Raw genomic sequence first — 20,538 nt, forward strand, 5'->3', positions numbered from 1 at the left:
TGTTTGTGTTTTATTTAGATTTTTGGTTGTATAGACATTTTTTGGGGGGTAGGATGTAAAGCAGCAAAAGAAAAACTTGGTGTCAATTACTGAATATAAAAAAGTCAAATGACAATTTAATAAATCAACACCAAAAATCATGGACTACCTTTAAAGCAAGTGAGGGCAGAAGGAAAAAAAAACCGTCATATAAGTATTTCCTCATCTGCATTTCTATAGTGACTGTACACCCAAAAGTTATATTTTCATATTTCAACAGCCAGCTTAAATGGAGACCCAAAGGACCACGGAAGTCTAGAATAGACTTCTACTGCCTAGAATAAATGTATAAATCAAATACTGAGCAACTGTCACTTTCAAGTTAAATTTTGTTATAAATTACTGTTTGTATGTTATCATTTTCCTTCTCTGTCAAATACTAATAAAGATTCACTCTTTAAATCATTATAACTTCCCTTATGCTATCAGCAAAGAGATTTAATATAGTGATAAAGAAACAAATGGAGAACAGTATGTGTTCCTTGAAGACTTGTATATTTTATGGAAAGCTGTAAAAACTATTATACATACAAATATATTTATTTCTACTTAAACAATATTATAAATTTACTGAAATACAACAGCCAAAAAAAATTAATTCAGTAATTTATGCAAACTATGTAGAATTCAGGATATATCATATACAAAATGTATATAAATAAGAACCAGTTTTATTAAACAAGTCTTTTATTTTAGTGATTTAAATTATATACTTTTAAGAAATTGTTTGTATTCATCAGTCTAGCTTTGATTTAATTTTAGCTAATATAAACTCCATTATACCAATGAGCCCCAATCTCTGTGGAGGGAAAAATTGTGCTGATAAAAGATTGTTCTAACTTATGATAAAATTGGTAAATATTACTATAATAAGTAACATTGCCTAATATTTAATAAGAGTTATTATATACAAGGTATACTGGTATGATATTTCTTTACTAATTGTCCAATTTAATCCTAACAAAGAGCCTATATTACCTACATATTAGAGTTAATAAAGCTGAGACTCATGCTAGTGAAAAAACTTCTTTAGGTCTATGAAGTGAAAGAGCTGTGATTCAAACCCAGTTGACTCCAAAACCTGTGCTCTTTTTTTTCTTTAAATAATACACTAAGAGGGGTTAAAGCAACTATTTTGCTTGGCAAACCAAATCCGGTACAACGGTATCAGAATGTAGGTTAGAAGTAAAGAGAGAATTAGGAAAGGGGTAAAAGCAGCATTTTCTCCTTTTTGTGTTAACAGAAATTGTATTACGTGTACATTCTCCAGGTATAAAGGAAGATTATGTTTTTATTAAAGGTAGCTATCAGATAACTTTAAAGAAATGAGAAAACTATAGCTAGTATCTGAAAAACTCTCAAAGGAATGTTTTAAAAATACTAAGTAGGCCTCTTAACTAAAACAGTGAAAAATTTTAAATCATAGCTGACCCTTAATACAGGTTTCAACTGCATGGGTCCACTTATGCACGGATTTTTTTTGATAAATACTATAGTACTGCATGAGCCACTGTTGAATGAATCGCAGATGTGGAACCACAAATACTGAGGACCCACTGTAGAGCTATCTACTGCGAAGGGCTCAGCGCCACTAACCCCTGCATTCTTCAAGGGTTAACTGTATATCTAATTACATCTTGCTATGTAATAATATAGGTTCCATGAAAATGAAAAGTAAATATTGTTCGGTAGTATACAGAGTGTACAAAACATCAGAAATGGTAGGCATGTAAAATTTGAAATGAAGACAACTTTTAGCTTACTGCAAGAAAAAAGTACAATAACACTCACTGTAGTGAAGGTCAGAAACACCATAAAATTATACTTTGAAAGCATTTTTCTTTTCCTTTTGGTTTAAGTTATGATGAACATAAGGCAATACTGATAATAGTCCATATAATTCCTAAAATCAACTGTTTTCTTCTAAGAGCTTTGAGGGCCTTTAAAAAAAAAATCTAAATTTACAAAGATCAACTTTTTAAAAAGACAGTATTTGTATATGAAAATATTCCCCAAGGCATTTAACTATTTTATTTTCAAGAAAAATATTTTCAGAATTTGATCACTATTTCATTAGGAAAGATACTAGGAAGTCAATATTTTGAACCATTAGAAAACAGCAAAAACTATATCATTTATTAATTTTTTTTTTTTTTTTTTGCGGTACGCGGGCCTCTCACTGTTGTGGCCTCTCCCGTTGCGGAGCACAGGCTCCGGACGCGCAGGCTCAGCGGCCATGGCTCACGGGCCCAGCCGCTCCGCGGCATGTGGGATCTTCCCGGACCGGGGCACGAACCCGTGTTCCCCGCATCGGCAGGTGGACTCTCAACCACTGCGCCACCAGGCAAGCCCCATTTATTAATTTTTAACTGTATCTTTAAATTTAACTTTGAAACTAGTTTTTTTTTTCTTTTTTGCCTGTTATGCAATTTGCTTAATTTTGAACAAAAATGATTTCTTCCTATCTTACATAAACTTTATACAAGAGGAGCTCATATATATTTTGTTAAAGGAAACTATTTCTTTCATCTTTGGTTTTTAAAATAATACACACACAATTATTTTGGCTTTTCCTCTCCCTAAAGAGAATTTAAATTAATAGACCTAGTGTGTTTAATGATAAACTTTGTTTCTGGAAGAAGATTAATTTTGATCTTGATAATTAATGTTAAATATTTTGATCTTATCTGGGTATAAAATATTTGCAAATTAAATACACATATATAGTGTTCAAGAATAAGAAAGAAATCTAAATCTTAAAAACAGTATTTTACTATTAACTGTCTAGCATTTCAAATAGGAATGTTTTTATTGTAGACTCTTTCATTCATTTGCATAATCTTATATAGTGAGATTAAATTTCATATATATTTTCTTGCTTTCAACTCTCTTTTCTGTCACAACTAGATACTCTAACATTTTTAGTTATCTTTGTTTAATTGAAAAGAAAAGAAAAAGAGTGACAAAATTAGAGAATTAAAAGAGTTATTGGAACAAGAGTATATGAGGACAAAAAAGAAAGCTGAATTTCATTTGTTTGATTTTTGTAGCAGTGAAAAATTTAAGCTTCACACCAGAGAATGCAAGAATTACAAACAAGGTGCTTGTGTTTGGGAAGGTTTCTCCAGTGTTTCTCCACTGGCTCTGATCCAGCTGTTTTCCCCTTGGCTAAGCACTGAACACTAATGTGGCAGCCTGCTGTGGTGATACTTAAGCCCTATCTCCCTGGAAAATAGGCCTGAAGTTTTCCTTATCAGTTTAAAGATATGTTGTTTCCCTCTATGAAGCTTAATCCTAATCAAGTTCCTAAGGTATCTTTACTTTATATATATATATATAAAAAATTGCCCTATCTTTAAGAAATTCAGGCAAAAGGATAAAAACTGGTTTACTTACTCCCAGAATTTCTTCCCTTTCTGACCCAGCCTAAAATGTTCTTCCCCTACTCTCATAAATAAATGGTTATTTTTTCACCTGGTCCTACTGAGCTCTTATCTCAGAACATTACATACAATATTACAAATTATTAGGTGTATCTTAAAAATTAGTCCTACCTCTCCACCTAGGTTTTCAGCTTCTTGAACACAAGCCATGCTATTCAGACATTGGAATCTTTAGCTTAATACTGTATACAGCATCAATTTCATCATGATGGCTATAATGATTATTGTTGGCATCCTATTGTGATTTGTCAGATATTCCTTTCTTCCTGATTCTTCTACAAACTTTTGGAAAGGCTTCAGACTTTCCAGATCTATTATAATTTAGGATTTGGAGAATCACAAAAATCATCTTTCCAGATGAAGAAACTGAGCCAAGGTTAAACTGCTAGTAGCAGTAAAACCAGGTCTGTAACTTAAAGTTTCCAAATCGCAGAATTTGGATAGTCTTTCTATTTTACCTCTAAATATTACCAGGAATGATAAAGGCAATAAATACATTCTCAAATTCTATGCTATTTCTGTTAAATTAAGACACTTCTATAAATAATCACTGTATATATGTAGTTATACTTATTACATGTAACAGAAGATGTAGAAATGCCATCCTTTATTTACCAACTAATAAATTCTAAGAGGATTACCAAAAATAGAGTAAAAGATGGCGACAAGAAAAAAAGCAAGAGCCACATTAATTCGATCACGTATTGAGTCACAACAGGACCAGAAATAATTTTAAATTGGTGCTGAACTGTCTATAATGTTGGTACCTTTGTTATCAGACTGATATGAGTGTGATTCCCAGCTCTGTCAGCTGCTAGTATATAAACTTGAACCAATTACTCAATTTCTCATTTTCTTAAGTAGTAAAATGAGCATATTGGCTATTTCATAGTACTACTGTAAGAATTATTAGGTAAGCACTTAAAATATTTAATAAACTACTTAGCTTATAACAGTAGTAAATAATAATTAGATTCTGCCACTCTCAACCCCAAACCAATATATTGTTAACCTAGAGTTCTTTATAAGGTTCCTAACCTAATAATGACAGGTTGGCTTTAGAGCCTGGAGCAGGAATAAAGCTAAAGGTAAGGGCTAAACGATTATAGGATTTAAAATTGGAATACGTTAAAATAGGCAACCAATAACATCACAGAGGTTGTAAACCACTCCAACTAAGAGACTTATTTTCAGGCAACAATAGAACACAATCATTCAATTCTTACTTAAGTGATGCCTACCTTAAAACAGGCATTATATTATGTATAGGGAATATAAAAACATATTCCTATCATCAGAAACACTATTTTCTTGTAAGAGAACATTAATAATAAAAACAAATGTTATGTGTAACATTCTGTAATAGAGCATAAAAGACAAGAGAAATGTGAGGAAAGTCTTCACAGAAGCGGTGATATTTATGCGGGGTCTTGGAGAATGTATAGGAGTTTACCAGGCATTTAAGAAGTAAACACATTTCCTTCTGGAAAAGCATGGGCAAAGCCCCTGAGATGGCAGGCTCAGAAAATGAGGAAAAATTACTATACAGGAACACAGGATATGGCATCCCTGGTAAGGAAGGGTCACAAATGAGGGCAGAGAGAAAGTTCAGGTTTAGCCTGAGAAGCGCAATGGGGTTTAGGTTTAGACTTGAGACTATGGTCAGTAGAGCCATTGGAGACAGTTTAGCAGAAGAATAACAGAGCCAAACTGGATTTCAGTAGATATCTGATAGCAAACTCATCATCTGTACTAGTTGAGGAAAGTGGCAGGGAGCTCGATTATGGGATTGTTCTATAATATGGGAGAAAAATGATGAATGTATGACCGAAAGTTGCAGTATATGAAAGCTCTGATTAAAAGAGAAATTCTATACTAGAACTTATAAGATTTGGTAGCAATAGCTTTACAGGCTAAGGTGTGGGAATTAAGAAGGAAACCTGTATTACATCGAGATTTTTTAGCTTGGTAGATTGGTACGATGATGACATTACTATAGTTGGGAATACAGAAGAAAGAGGAACAGTACAGAAGTGAGCAGAAATTAATTCAGGTTGGAACATATGGGAAACTGTAAATAAGGCTCTGAAGCTCAATGACAGAAAATGGAACCAGACTTTCACTAGCGAGCATTTAAACCAAAATAATTGATTAGGTAACCCAGGAAGAGTGTTTAGAGAGTGGACAAATAAGTGTTTAGAGAGAAGACAAAGAATAGATAATTAACATTTAAGGAATAAAATGGCAAAAGGGGTCAATGAAGAAGACTGAAAAGGAGTAGCCAATCAGCTCGGCCTGACATTCTGAATAGGAGAAAATTTTAAGAAATAGGAAGTGATTTCCATTTCAAATGCTATATTGGCCAAGATTCTCTTAGGCTTAAATTAATGAGTCCTTCTTTCAGAAAGGCCCAAAACTAATCTGTGAAAAGAAAAATATTTGCAAAAGAGAATATAAAGAAAATAAGTCAATGGGTTTCTTTTTTTCACTATATTGAAAGAAAGAAAAGACTGCTCAGTCTAAAAAAATGAATCCAGCAGTGCTTCTATCTCTAACCTGCAGAGAGGAAAGAGTTTCCATCTACTTGCTTTTCATGACCACAATTTAGTTTTACAATTACCATTTCATTTCCCTTGCTGGAATAAGCCATTCATACACTGTGCTAGCTAGCAGACAGTTACGTTTCAGAGGGCTTACCCTGTTCTTGAGGGTAAAAAGCTTGCAGGTGGTCAACCACAAGGGCGAAAATTCAGGTAAATATGTACTCTTCCATCACATGAATTGTGCCAAATTCCCTTTTTCACTATGCTTGTTTTGTCAACTCTTAATGATCAATGATTTACATTGCTTTAACTAGAAAACACAAGCATTATCATAACCATATTCTTCACAATTGGTCCTTTTGTCACTCTTTCCTTTTTTGTTACTAGTTTATTAGATCATAGATTTTTTTTTATTAAAGAGGTTTTAAAGTCTGTTAGTGGTAAGTTAGATACTGATAGCAATAGATTGGGAACTATAGGGGAATAAAATAATTCTCTTCAACTAAAAGCAAAGAGAATCAGAGAGCAAGTTGAACTTTTATTTTTAACCTAGGTTAAGTCTACTAAGTGAAAAGAATTAATTTCTAGAGTGCTTTTCAGATTTCTTAAATGTCAATGATTATAAGGAAATATACTGAAAGTTAGAAATTCCACCATAAACAAGACATGGTCCTGAAGGATGCTGGAGTTCAGGAAGGAAGTGAACAAGAAGCTGGAATGTAATACGTAATCAAAATGTCAGAAACACCAACTGAGAACCAACTGACTAAGGCTCTGATGACATTAATATCCACAGGCCCTTTTAGGTGACACAGGATACCATGCTACTTATATAATATAATCTGAAACTAATTCATTTACATAAATTCTATATGAAAAATGATCCTTTTTCTTCAACTTAACCTGTGACACAAGCCGTATTAATATCTTGTCTTACATAAGAGAAAAATGCAGCTTTGAGGTGCTTACACCACTAATAAATGCTGGTACACAAATTCATATCCAAGAGGGTATGATATTTCAAAGTTCATGCCACAACCACTGTACCACACATTTTTAAACAAATCAATGTACGGTTTTCACTTCAAAGAAAATCTAGTTTTTAAATAGCATAAGACTTAAGATGTTTTCATTTTTTCTGGATCCATCTGTCATTGGTAGAACAGAGATGTTCTGAGATAACTAAACATTAATGAAATGTGAATTATCTTTTGGTCCCAAAGCATCTCCTCAAGGTCTGTTATGGTTTGATAAAAGTGCTATCAATAGCATCTGACTACCAAAACCAGTATTTTAAATCTGATTCTGGCAAAACCAAAACTAATAACATTAAGCATCACAATTACCGCTTAGAGGAGTTAGATTATTTTTCTCATGTTATTTGGTAAAGTCAACTTTATTTAGAAATAAATAATTCTTTATAGAATTATAAATTCTATAAATGATAGAATCTGTAATTCTTTACAGATTTCAGACTATAATGTATTAACATCCCTTTGAAAGTATCCCATTAATTAACTGGCCCCACTTTGGAAACATCTCACTGTTCTTATTCTTTCCTCTATAATAACTGTTTTGCGGATTATACATTATACATGTCAAGTTTCAACTTGTGTCAACATGATCGATTTCTAAATTCTGAATTGTTAGACTGCTTAACATAACCTATTGTTAAGCAACTATACCATCTTATATGTTTTCCTGAATAAGCTCTATAATTACATTAGAACAATAACAGCAACTTCAAAATGTACTTATTTACTTCTTTTATTTACCATCCTTGATTTGCTGTAAGCTTCGTGAAAGTGAAGATTTTGTCTGTTTTTTCTTTTTTTTTTTAAACTAGATTATCAAGAGCTAGAAGATTAGCTGGCATATAGAAGGTAGAATGAATGAATAGAGACTGTAGAAGCTATCTCCAATGTGTAACTTCAATCCAAGAAAAAAACTACTATAAATTTTAAAATGAATAGATAAAAATGCTTTTACCACAAATTTAAAGTATAAATTCTATACATGCCTCTGAGCAAATATTTCAAAAAATAATTCTACTGATCATCCTCATTTCGTACACAGATGTGGTATTCAATGGAAACAAATTTCTTTTGCAGCTCAAATATTGTCTGCTATGCAAAAGTGTTTGACCTAATACCATTTAATGGCAAATAGAAGTGCATCCTATTTATACACCCTAATATAAACTTTTAGCCTCTATAAGTTTACAATATAAATATAATGTTAAAATGTATAAATGATTTTCACATAGCAAAAATGTAATATCTAGGAATGCTACAAACTATGAAAAGTTTAAGATTAAGATGAAAGTTTCCCAGTCAGAATGGCCATCATTGAAAAGTCTATAAATAACAAATGCTAGGGGGTGTGTGGAGAAAAGGGAACGCTTCTACACTGTGGGTAGAAATGTAAATTGGTGCAGCCACTATGGAGAACAGTATTTTTTGAGAACAGCTTCCTCAAAAAAATGAAAATAGAGTTGCCATACAATCCTACAATCCCACTCCTGGGCAAATATCCAGGAAAAACCATAATTTGAAAAGATGCATGCACCCCGACGTTCACTGCAGCATTATTAACAATATCCAAGATACGGACACAATCTAAATGTCCATTGACAGATGAATGGATAAAGAAGATGTAGCACATATATACAATGGAATATTACTCAGCCATAAAAAAGAATGCAATAATGCCATTTGCAGCAACATGGATGGACTTAGAGATTATCATACAAAGCGAAGTAAGTCAGACAAAGACAAATAACATATGATATCACTTACATGTGGAATCTTAAAAAATTATGCAAATGAATTTATTTATGAAACAGGAATAGACTCACAGACATAGAGAACAGACTTATGGTTGCCAATGGGGAGGGGATGGGGGGAGGGATGGAGTGGGAGTTCGGGATTAGCAGATGCAAGCAATTATATATAGAATGGATAAACAAGAATGGATAAACAACAAGGTCCTACTATATAGTACAGGGAACTATGTTCAATATCCTGTGATAAACCATAATAGAAAAGAATATGATAAAGAATGTGTATATATATATATATATGTATGTATATATATAACTGAATCACTTTGCTGTACAGTAGAAATTAACACAACATGGTAAATCAACTACACTTCAATAAAATAAATTAAAAAAAGAAAAAGATGAGTTTCTATCCTAACACCTCAAATGAAGACAAAGCCACATGTTCATCAGTGTTTTCTACTCAGGACTTACTACAGTCACTGTGTTATTACAAATTGAAAGGTACTTCCTCCTCCCAAGTATATATGGATGTCTCAATGGAAGCACTTACTGATCATTATGGATACTTATTTGAGTTCATGACAGTTATCTTGTGATTAATGGACTAATTATGAAACTTCAGTCATTACCAAAGATGTTTAAAGCTCTATTGTTAATATCATAATAGAAAATAATGGGTTTCATATTTTTATGTGATGAGGTTTAAATGTCAATGCTTGTTTTCAACTGTACATTTCAAACACCTGTTCTCTAGTCTCTATTAATACATTACATGCTCAGGTATTAGGAATGAGTTGTTGGAAATATGTACCAAAATTCTTCATAAATCTAGCTTAGGGACTAAATTAATTTTCTACCCATTAGATAGTAAAACCAAATTTGTGGCAACTCTATGGCAAAATCTATCTTAAAGTATGTTTTAGCTGCATGAGTTAATCCCATTTAAAAGATGGAAAACCATATCATCATGGAAAACAAGAAGGTTAGTAACTTATGATTTAGTTTATATATCACAAGGTGATATATAAATTAAGAGGTGCTTAAAACTACTTCCCTCATTCATATTTTTCCTTAAGTCTATCACTGTTCTAAGAAAAATGCTGACTTCACTTTAACAAGCATTTATCATTTATGATAGACTGCCTGGTGTCATGGAAAAAGCATTAGTTTTGGAGTGAGGCAAAAACCAAAGCTACCTTATAGCCAAGTTGATTAATCTGATTCTCAGAATCTCATTCATAATATACCTGATTCATAAAATTATTATAATCTAGGTGGGATAACTTCCATAAAAGTGTTAGCTTAGTGCTAACATATGGATTCCTTTGCTGGCTCCCTCTCTAAGACCTAACATGGCCCCTCTAAACATCCAAGTTTTACAGGGCTTAGTTCTGTCTCCAGAGCTCTGGTCCCTCTATACACTCATTTTTTAAATGATAGCATCATATCACAGCTGTAAGTCCCAAATGTATGCATCTTGACCAGATTGATTTAAACTTGTATATTCAACTTGTGACACTTTCGCTTGAATGGTTCATGTCTGAAATTAAAATTTTGGTTAATATCCCTATGTGATTCTGTTGATAAAAGAATTTTTCCTGCTGCAGTTCATGGCACATAGCTACCCAGTTACACAAGTCTGATACACAATACATGAAAGTGTCAGTGTGACATTTTAGTTCAAACTATTCATCCAAACTATTACCAAGTCCTATTAATAATACCTTGGAAAAAGCTCGGGCAACCACACTAACTAGAGCCACCAAACATGGATTAACAAGTAACTTTGTTTCACTCACCTCCTTTCTGCTCTTGCCACTTAAATCCCCCACTGCTGCCTTGGGGCAAGTTCTCCCACCTGTAGTCCTCTAATAGGCCACTTTAACAGCCAGAGAGATTTTATTTTCAAATGCAATTCTGATCACAACTGTGACACTGTGATTTATAATAAGAAATATACATCTGGTCTTTGTCCCCTTTTCTGTCACAGAGCTCCTAAAACCCTTGGAATTTCCTAAGTGGTGACAGCAACAAAGGTGTCTTTTTTTATGCTAATGAGGTGACTTCGGGGGGGGGGGGGGGAGTCCCTAGGTAACCTAATGATGGGGGCTGGTTGCCAGTGGAACCAACCCTGAGATTAAGAGTTTTGGAACTTTCAGTCCCTTCACCCTACTGGGCGGGGAAAAAGGACTGAGATTGAGTCCAGTAAACAATTGCAAATGATTTAATCAAGTATGCCTATGTAATAAAGCCTTCATAAAAACCCAAAAAGACTGGGTTTGAAGAGTTCCTTGGGTTGGTGAGCCTGTGGAGATTTGCGGAGAGTGGTGCATTCAGAGAGGGCATGGACGCTCCATACCTTTTCCCCATATCTTGCCCTAAGCATCAATTCCATCTGGCTGTTCTTGATTTATATCCATTTATAATAAACTGGTAGTCTAGTAGGTAAAATGTTTCTCTGAGTTCTGTGAGCCACTCTAGCAAATTAATTAAACCCAAGCAAGGGGTCATTGGAACCTCTGATCTATAGCTTGTTGGTCAGAAGCACAGGTGACAACCTAGACTTGGGACAGGCATCTGAAGCTGGGGGTGGTGGTGACAGTCTTGTAGGACTCAGCCCTTAACCTGTGCAATCTGATGCTCTCTCTGGGTACACAGTGTCAGAACTGAGTTGAGTCATAGGATACTCAGGCAGTGTCAAAGACTTGCCAGTTGGTGTGTAAAAATCTGCACCACCCCCCAACATTGGAGATTGGTTCTAGAACCTTTAACAATAATCTGCTTACCATTTCAAAGCAAGAGCTCCCCATTTCAAAGGTTCCCCATTTTGCCTAAAATAAAATACATATTCTATAACATGACCCAAATACATGGCATGAACATTTAGCTGCCAAAAAGTCTAATGAATATGCAAAACCTCTCTCCACCTTTTTCACTGTACTCTCTGCCTTGGAAGGTTGAACTGAATGGACTCATCAATGGGTTCCTATGCCCTTTCCTTTGATAGTGTGCAGGAATGGAGAGCCAGCCCTGCTGGAGACTGGAGGGCAGGAGGTGAAGTGTGATCACGAATTTACTTCCAGGCTCCCTCCCTTTGGATTTGCTCAAGCTGGCTGTGTCCCTTGACTGAAGGTCACTGATCTCATAAGGAGCTCTGCCCTGCAGGATCCTCTCCCTCCTAGTTCCAGCAACCTTTGTTTCCCCCTTTTGGTCTTGAGGTAATAATAGCTCTACTACTGTTCACCCCAAGTTCTTGCATCATTCCTTAAGTGACCCCTGTATCCAGTCTATACCTTTGCAGTTAGTCTCTTTAAATAAACCCCCACTGAAATATCCTAAGTTTTAGTGTGTCATCTGTTTCGAGTGACACACAAAATAAGGGTACTCTCTTAGTTCCAGGAATCCTGGCCTTCTCATATACTGTTTCTTTTACCTAGAATTCTTCCTTCACTAATCACCTGGCTGGCTCCACAACACAATTCAAGTCTCAGTTTAAATATCGTTTCTTCAGAAAGGGCCTGTCCACACAGTCCAAAAAAGGTCCTATTTTTATAGTATCTTAGAATACTTTTTTTTTTTTTTTTTTTTTTGCGGTACGCGGGCCTCTCACTGTTGTGGCCTCCCGTTGCGGAGCACAGGCTCCAGACGCGCAGGCTCAGCAGCCATGGCTCACGGGCCCAGCCGCTCCACGGCACGTGGGATCTTCCCGGACCAGGGCACGAACCCGTGTCCCCTGCATCGGCAGGCGGACTCTCAATCATTGCGCCACCAGGGAAGCCCTTTTTTAAGGTTTTGTTTCCTGATTTATTCAAATTCTCTCCTATGCCTCTCTGATTCTTGAATCCATGTTTGTTTGTTTGTTTTCAAACTTTTAAAGGAAGTAATCCATTGGTCTGAGGAAACAAAAAAATCTGTTCAACTCCAAAAAAAAGTGATCAATCTATTCACCTCTTCTATATTAATATCACTATTCATGCTAATTTTATCAATCATAGTAACCACCTCTAATATCTAGAAAAACAATCTAAATTATCATTACATATGCCTTCATCACCAGCCTAATTCTCAAAAACAATATTCATCTACTTGGGTCAAGAAATAATTATTTCAAGCTGACACTGAATAACTATCCGAACCCTGAAATCATCACTTAGTTTTAAATTAGACTGTTTCTCAATAATATTTATACCAGTAGCACTTTTCATTACATGATCAGTTACAGAATTTTCAATATGATATATGCACTCAAACCCTAACATTAACTAATTTTTCGAATACTTATATTCCTATACTAATCTTCGTCCCCACCAACAATCTTTTTCAACTTTTCTTTGAATGAGAAGGATTAGGAATTATTTCATTTCTACCAACTGGATGATGTCATAGCCAAACAGTCCACACACTGCTGCCCTTCAAGCAATTTTATATATAACTGCATCAGAGACATGGGTTCATTATATCAATGGTGTGATTTCCTATTTAATCTAAACACATGAGACTTTCAACAAATTTTATACCTAACTAAAATTGGATGATCTTTTCATCTACCTGATCTCAGTCATTCTTTCCTGTTGTCATGCACTTTTCATTCATCTATTCAACAAAGATTTACTGTTCAGCTTCTCTCAATCTATCAGGTAATGTTATAGACACTAGGAGTATAGCAGGTTGGGGAGAGCAGATTAAAAACAAATCTCTGCCTCTAATAGATCTGAGTTCTAGTGGGAAGAAAAAGAAAAAATAATATAAAATCAGTTAAACCTGGACCTTGTCTTTAATAATAACTGCAATTCATCCAATACTGCAATTTCAGACTTTCCAAACTTCAAATACTCATTATCTGTCAACACCCAGGTTGCAATAATTTTTCCACCCTGAGGCGAATGACCAACCATTGACAAAATCAGCTTTTTCAGTCTTCCTCACCTGCCCTTTTTACCCTGCATAAATACCATGGTTCATCACCAAATCATTTTTTTTTTTTGCACATATCCTCAATCCTTTGGCCAAACAACCCTGGTAAAATACAGTGCTATTTCTACTGCATGCTGGCATCTGTACAACTGAACATAACGAGAGAAAAACATAGACTCATGCTGAGTGACCTTCCTTCACATTCCTGCTCTCTAATCAAAAATGAGTTTTTTTGTTTTGCCTGGCAACTTTATTTCTCTAGTGCATGCACTCTGCCACTCTCCACCAGTTATCCACAAACTGTTTTGCTTGTGACTCTTCTAAAATAGTTTTGAAAAATCCTAGACCCCTACCATTTTCAATGATGAAATTTTATACCTTTATCAAAATTAAAATAGTTGCAAATGATATAATTTCTGATAAACAATAAATATGTTATTTGTCTGAAACAAAACATGTTTTATGTATGCAAAATATTTTTGTCACCACTAATACTTAATTACTTCTGCTACACTGACTTATTATAATTAATAGTTTACATTTAATCAAAATAGATAAATATATTCTAAATCTTGATTAGTAATTATCAAGTATAAATGTATCATTTTATTGGACTATATCACAGTATAAAATATAAAGGCATTTTTAGGGGTTTTTTTCTGATTTTGCTTTTCTGATTAGTATGTGTATCAATATATTGATATTATTGCTAAAATTAGCCTGAATTCAATGTAATTTCTGTTCCTCATTACCCTCTTAGAGATATAAAAATAAATAAGTAGACGGGAATGGAAAGAGATTTGTTATAGCAGTGTCTGTCAGTTTACTGAACTAAGATTGCCAAAAATTACATAATGATATATCACCAGATGCAATTACTAATTATCTAACAGTTGTTAAACTGATTAGGTCCTTCTTCAATTTTTATAAAACCAAATAATTTGGAAGCAATTTGATTTGCAAAAGAGATTGTTATTTAGATGTTAGAGTCATTCACTTTTAAAACTCAAATGATGATATTTAAAATTTTTCTTTCTGTTTTTAGTCACCCAGCGGTGATGCACCGCCGTGGATCCAGAAGAGGTGGGAGATATGCAGTGGAGGCAATGAAAGGGAAGATGAGAAAGAAGAGCCTATAGAGCAGCTCCTCTCTTAGGCAGATCACTTTTAGGGAAGAACACTGTAAGAAAGAGGATACTGAAAGTGAATTTTTAAAAATGATCTGTGACTACATAACCACTGGAAAGTTTATATACTCTCAGTTTGCAGACCCTATCCTAGATCATTACATTTATTTCTTTTTTCTTCTCAAACCTTCAATACTTCCTAGCTCATCCTCACTCTCAGATGATGATCTTGTTTCCTATTCACTGAGAAAATAAAATAAGCAAACAGCAGCAAAAAAACCTTCCACAAATATTTACACTATGAGCATATGTTCCCATTTATTTGTTTTCCTCTTTGTCCTAAGGATAAACTGTGGGCTCTTTCATGTTAGACCATCCCCTCTATCAGTGAACCAGATTCCCTTCCCATTAACCTATTCAAAGAATTCTCTAAGTAATTATTTTCTTTCTCTCCCCCCATTTTCTCCTTTCATTTTATTACTTGCAGCAGCATCTGAACAGGCTACTATAATCTCCCATTTTTAAAAAGATCCATTTACCCCAATTCTCCCTCAATCTACTGCCCCATTTTTCTATTCTGCTTTACAAGAAAACTGGTTGAAAGACTTTCTTACACTCACAAACTCCAATTCCTCTTGGTCCATTCTCTCTGAGCCCATTCTATAACAGCACATCAATCTTCACCACATTATTGACATCGCTCTTGTTAAAGTTACTAATGACTCCCATCTTCGTCTTACTCTACCTCTCAGCAACATCTGACACAGGTGACTATAGGCAGACCTAATTTTATTGTGTTTTACTTTATTGCACTTCCCAGATACTGCATTTTTTACAAATTAAAAGTTTGTGGCAACCCTACCTACATTGTCAAATGATGGTTAGCATTTTTCAGTAATGAAGTATCTTTAAGGTATGTACTTTTTTTTTAGGCATAATGCAATGGCATGCAATAGACTATAGTGTAAACATATGCACTGGAAAACCAGAAAAATTGTGCGATCACTTTATTGCAATATTTGCTTTATTAGATGGTCTGGAACTGAAACTGCAGTATCTCTGAGGTATGCCTATACTCTCTCATGTTAGAAACACTTTCCTGCTTCATTTCTAGAACACCTGGTTTTTCTTCTCCCTCATTGGCTATTCCTTCCCAGTCTCTTTGCTTTTCTGTCCTCATCTCTTTGACCTCTTCATACTGAATAGCTTTAGGATTTGATCCACAAACCTCAGTGGTTCCAGGCCTCCACTGCCTGCATCAATTCCCCTTGTTCATCTGGCCACTGCTGGTCTGGACCAGCACCCTGCTGCTAAGGTGACCGTGACTCATTGTCTCCTCTCCCTCAGCACCACAGGGCCCAGGGGCTCTTCTTGTTCACTGTAGCTCAGCTCTTGCCTTACTGGCTCTGTGAATTCTTAGAGATACTGCAACAACTTCCATTTTTACCCCAGCTATGATATATTGTCAGAGACCAGGGGATTAAGGTAGCTCAGGATGACAATATAGCTCAGGCTTTTCATTTTTCTATATTTCCCCAAATCATCTTTTCCTCATTGTTGGAATAGATATGCTCCAAGGACCAAAAGAGGGCATATGAAAACATGTGATGACAATAGAAAGAGTGCATGGGAAAACTGGAAAAGACAACAGTGAACTCTAGGACTTGCCTTGTTATAATTTCTTATTATTCTGTCTCATGTGTGATTATAGCAGGTGAAATGTATGTTCAAAAATTGAAAAAAAAACAAAATAAATAAAAATTAATATTTAGTTGGTACTCTACATTAGTTTATGTGAGGGTACCTTGGAAAAGAGTAATGTCAATTATTAAATATCAAAAAGTTCGTTTAAAAAGCCCACTTCACATCACACTCCCTGATTTCAAACTATATTACAAAGCTATAGTAATTATTACAGTAGGGTATTGGCATTAAAACAGATACATAGATCAATAAAACAGAATATAGATTCCAGAAATAAACCCACACATATACAGTCAATTAATTTACAACAAAGGAGCCAAGAATATACTATGTGGAAAGGACAATCTCCTCAATAAACAGTGTTGGGAAAACAGGACAGCACATGCAAAAGAATGAAACTGGACCACTATCTTACACTGTACACAAAAATTAACTTAAAATTGATTAAAGACTTAAATGAAAGACCTGAAACCATAAAATTCCTAGAAGAAAACACAGGCTGTAAGCTCCTTGACATAGGTCTTGGTGACAGATTTTGAAAATCTGACACCAAAAACAAAAGCAATAAAAGCAAAAATAAATGAGTAAGACTACATCAAACTAAAAACCTTCTTAACAGCAAAGGAAACCATCAATAAAATGAAAAGGCAACCTACTGAATGGAAGAAAATATTTGCAAATTTTATATCTGATAAAAGGCTAATATCCAAAATATATACTATTATACAACTCAATAGCAAAAAAACAAACAATCTGATTTAAAAAGTGGGCTGAAGATCTGAATAGGCATTTTTTCAGAGAAGACCTACAAATGTCCAACAAATATATGAAAAGATGCTCAACATCATTAATCATCAGTGAAATGCAAATCAAAACCACAATGAGATATCACCTCACACCTGCTAGAATGGTGAGGATGTAGAAAAAGGGAACACTCATGCACTACTGGTAGGAAAGTAAATTGGTACGGCCACTACGGAGAACAGTATGTAGATTCCTCAAAAAATTAAAAATAGAGCTACCATATGATCTAGCAATTCCACTTCTGGGTATTTATCCAAAGAAAATGAAAACACTAACCTGAAAAGATATATGCACTCCCATATTCACTGCAGAATTATTCACAATAGCCAAGATATGAAAACAACCTAAGTGTCCATCAGTGGTTGAATCAATATGAAAATATGGTTATATACATACATAAAATATGGTGTATATATACTTACATATACACACACATGCATACCATGGAATCTCATTCAGCCATGAAAAAGAATGAAATCTTGTCATGTGTGAAAACATGATGGACCACAAAAGCATTATGTTAAGTGAAACAAAGTCAGACAGCAAAAGACAAATATTATCCCTCATATGTGGAATCTAAAAAAAAAAAAAAAAGCTCACAGATACAGAAAATAGATCAGTGGTTGTCAAAGGTGGGGTGTGGAGTGGGAGAAATGGGTAAACTATTTTTTTCTTAGTTTAAATAAATTGATTTTAAAAGGTATCCTATAATACAAAATACTTTCATATATTTTGGCTATTTAGAGACCATTTAATAATTTATTGATCTCAATCTCATTTCAATGAAAGCTAAATAGCAATAAATACCTAAAGAACAGAGTAAGCAATAAATACCTAAAGAACAGAGTAAGTTGTAAAAAAATTATGACAATAGGTAAGCAATAAATACCTAAAGGTATAAATACCTAAAGAACAGAGTAAGTTGTAAAAAAATTATGACATTATTGGTAATGAAATATTTTGCTGTGTATTGTAGGATATATTTATTCCCTTTCATTTATTTTTGCCTGCATATGTCCTTTAAAAACTCCTTCAACTTCACATATTATGTTCCAATATGAATGAGCACATCTAAAGGAGAAATGTTTAAATTCTAGCATACTGTGAGATTAATAAACCATGAAAATCTGACATTACATTAATTGCCTTTAGATACAGATTTAATCTCTATGTCCCATAAAAATTTAGTTATCATTTTGAGATGGCAAGAAAAGTGCTAAGACAAAATTGTTTCTCTACTCAATGTACATATTAAGAGTCGTAACATTAATACTTAATTCTACAAAGCAAATATTTTAAATATTCAAGTATGATAATCAATGTTAGGCTAGCCCACCCAGGTATCAGTAATAAAGGTACCATAACAGTAATAAAGGTACCATTATATCTCCAGCCAGCATCCTGCTATAATTTAGGATAGAACTAGAACTAATAAATGAGAAAAACAATCAGGAAGTAATCGTGGTAATAATGCTGAAGTACAATCATTAAGAAATCAGTATCCAGGAAAAGGCAAATGAAAAATTTTAATTTCTAAAATTGTTCTTAATCAAAGGTTTACTCTTTCAGGTTAAAGATGGTGCTTGGCTTGAGGCAAATCAAGTTACACATAGTTATGACAATAAAAAAAGCTTGCAGTTGTAATTAGGGAAAACGATAATTAAACCTCTGGTTTTACTCATCAGAGCTCTCTTACATCTGACTTATAATTGGTGAAGGACTTGGCAAACTTCATACAGTTCGTTTTAAAGGCTGTATAATAATGCACTACTCTTGTTATTATTTTATATTTGTTCCTCTACCCAGGTGTTGTAAAGACTTAAGTTCTCCTGGAATATTATTAATTAAAAGAAGAATCTCTGCCTTTTATATATCTAAATCTTCCAGAAAGACATTGTGGAGTAAAGACTAGCCTTTTGCTTAGATGTCAGAGGAAATAATTAGCTGCTTTATGCTGTGACAGAAGTGAATCACTATTACATGTCTTTTCAAACACATGTATGCACTGATACACTCACACACATACATACATGCAAACATGCAATGGAAAAAGTTAGAACTCCCAAACTCTTCTACAACTGGGATTCCTAGCAGAGGTTTAATCCTTTGAATTTATTAAATACATATATATGTATACACACATATATGTATATATACATACACCATGCACGTATATACAACGTATACATAACAAAATATTTTAAAATGCAAACTTTTTAAAAAAGCAATACATTAAATATATGCTAATATTATTTTAATAAGATTGTTTAGTAAATTTTAAGAAATCATATACTTAGAAATTATAGTATTTGACAGAAGACAATCAATTGCTAAGATAAAGTTATTTCTATAGTCAATGAGCCTAAGTGTTAATTATGTTAAAATCAGGTCTATGTTTTAAACATACAAGAATATTAATTAAAATCAGCTAGTTACCAGTTATGAAAGTACAAAACTGTCTCCTTTACATCTGATACCTTAGTGGAACTAATTTGGATACATTCTTCTACTCATGGCTTGTTCCTTCTATTTCCCAGTACAACTGTTTTTTTGAGAAGAAATTTCAGTTTCCTCCACTATAAATTTTCCATAAATCCTAAAAATTCTTTTCCTAGTCACCTAATCCAAAATTTAAGTCAATTAATTTATTAAACATCAATAATACAAAGTGAAACAAAATTAACACATGAATTAACATGTAAACCCTAATTTGTTTCTAGGTAGACACATTATACTGTCCATTACATTTATTTCACTGTTTTCAGGGTTCTTTTTATGTTTATATTAAAGAATGTTACCTTATATCTATGTAAAATAAAATTGGCTATCTTTTTTCTCAATGCTTTCTCAAATGATTGTTTTAGAAAAGGGAAGTTATATTTTAAAAGTAGGTTTTCTGTATAAACAAAGATAATCCTAACTAATTATCGAAAATTAGCCTTTACATTAGTTCCTGGATTTTATAGTGAGAGGCTCCAAAGAGATGTGGCCGGGTGGGGGAACAGTCATACTTTGACTAGGAAAAGATGGTAATGGATATACAAAAAAATATGCCTTTTATCTTCTTCCTTTTCTATGTTAGGGAAATAGAAATATGTAGCAATTTAAGTAAACTAAAAATCTCAGAGATTAACAATCACAGTTTGAAATTGGATAGATGAAGATTTTTCTTCAAATAA

The 20,538-nt window shown here is 33.8% G+C and overlaps 1 protein-coding gene across 9 annotated transcripts in view; it reads right to left on the reverse strand.

Moving 5' to 3' along the window:
• Positions 1 to 20,538, reverse strand: part of CCSER1 (coiled-coil serine rich protein 1) — a 1,251,132-nt gene that overhangs the window by 885,639 nt on the left and 344,955 nt on the right. The window lies entirely within an intron of this gene.

Source organism: Pseudorca crassidens, chromosome 4 (genome assembly GCF_039906515.1).
Source record: "Pseudorca crassidens isolate mPseCra1 chromosome 4, mPseCra1.hap1, whole genome shotgun sequence".
Lineage (NCBI taxonomy): Eukaryota > Metazoa > Chordata > Mammalia > Artiodactyla > Delphinidae > Pseudorca > Pseudorca crassidens.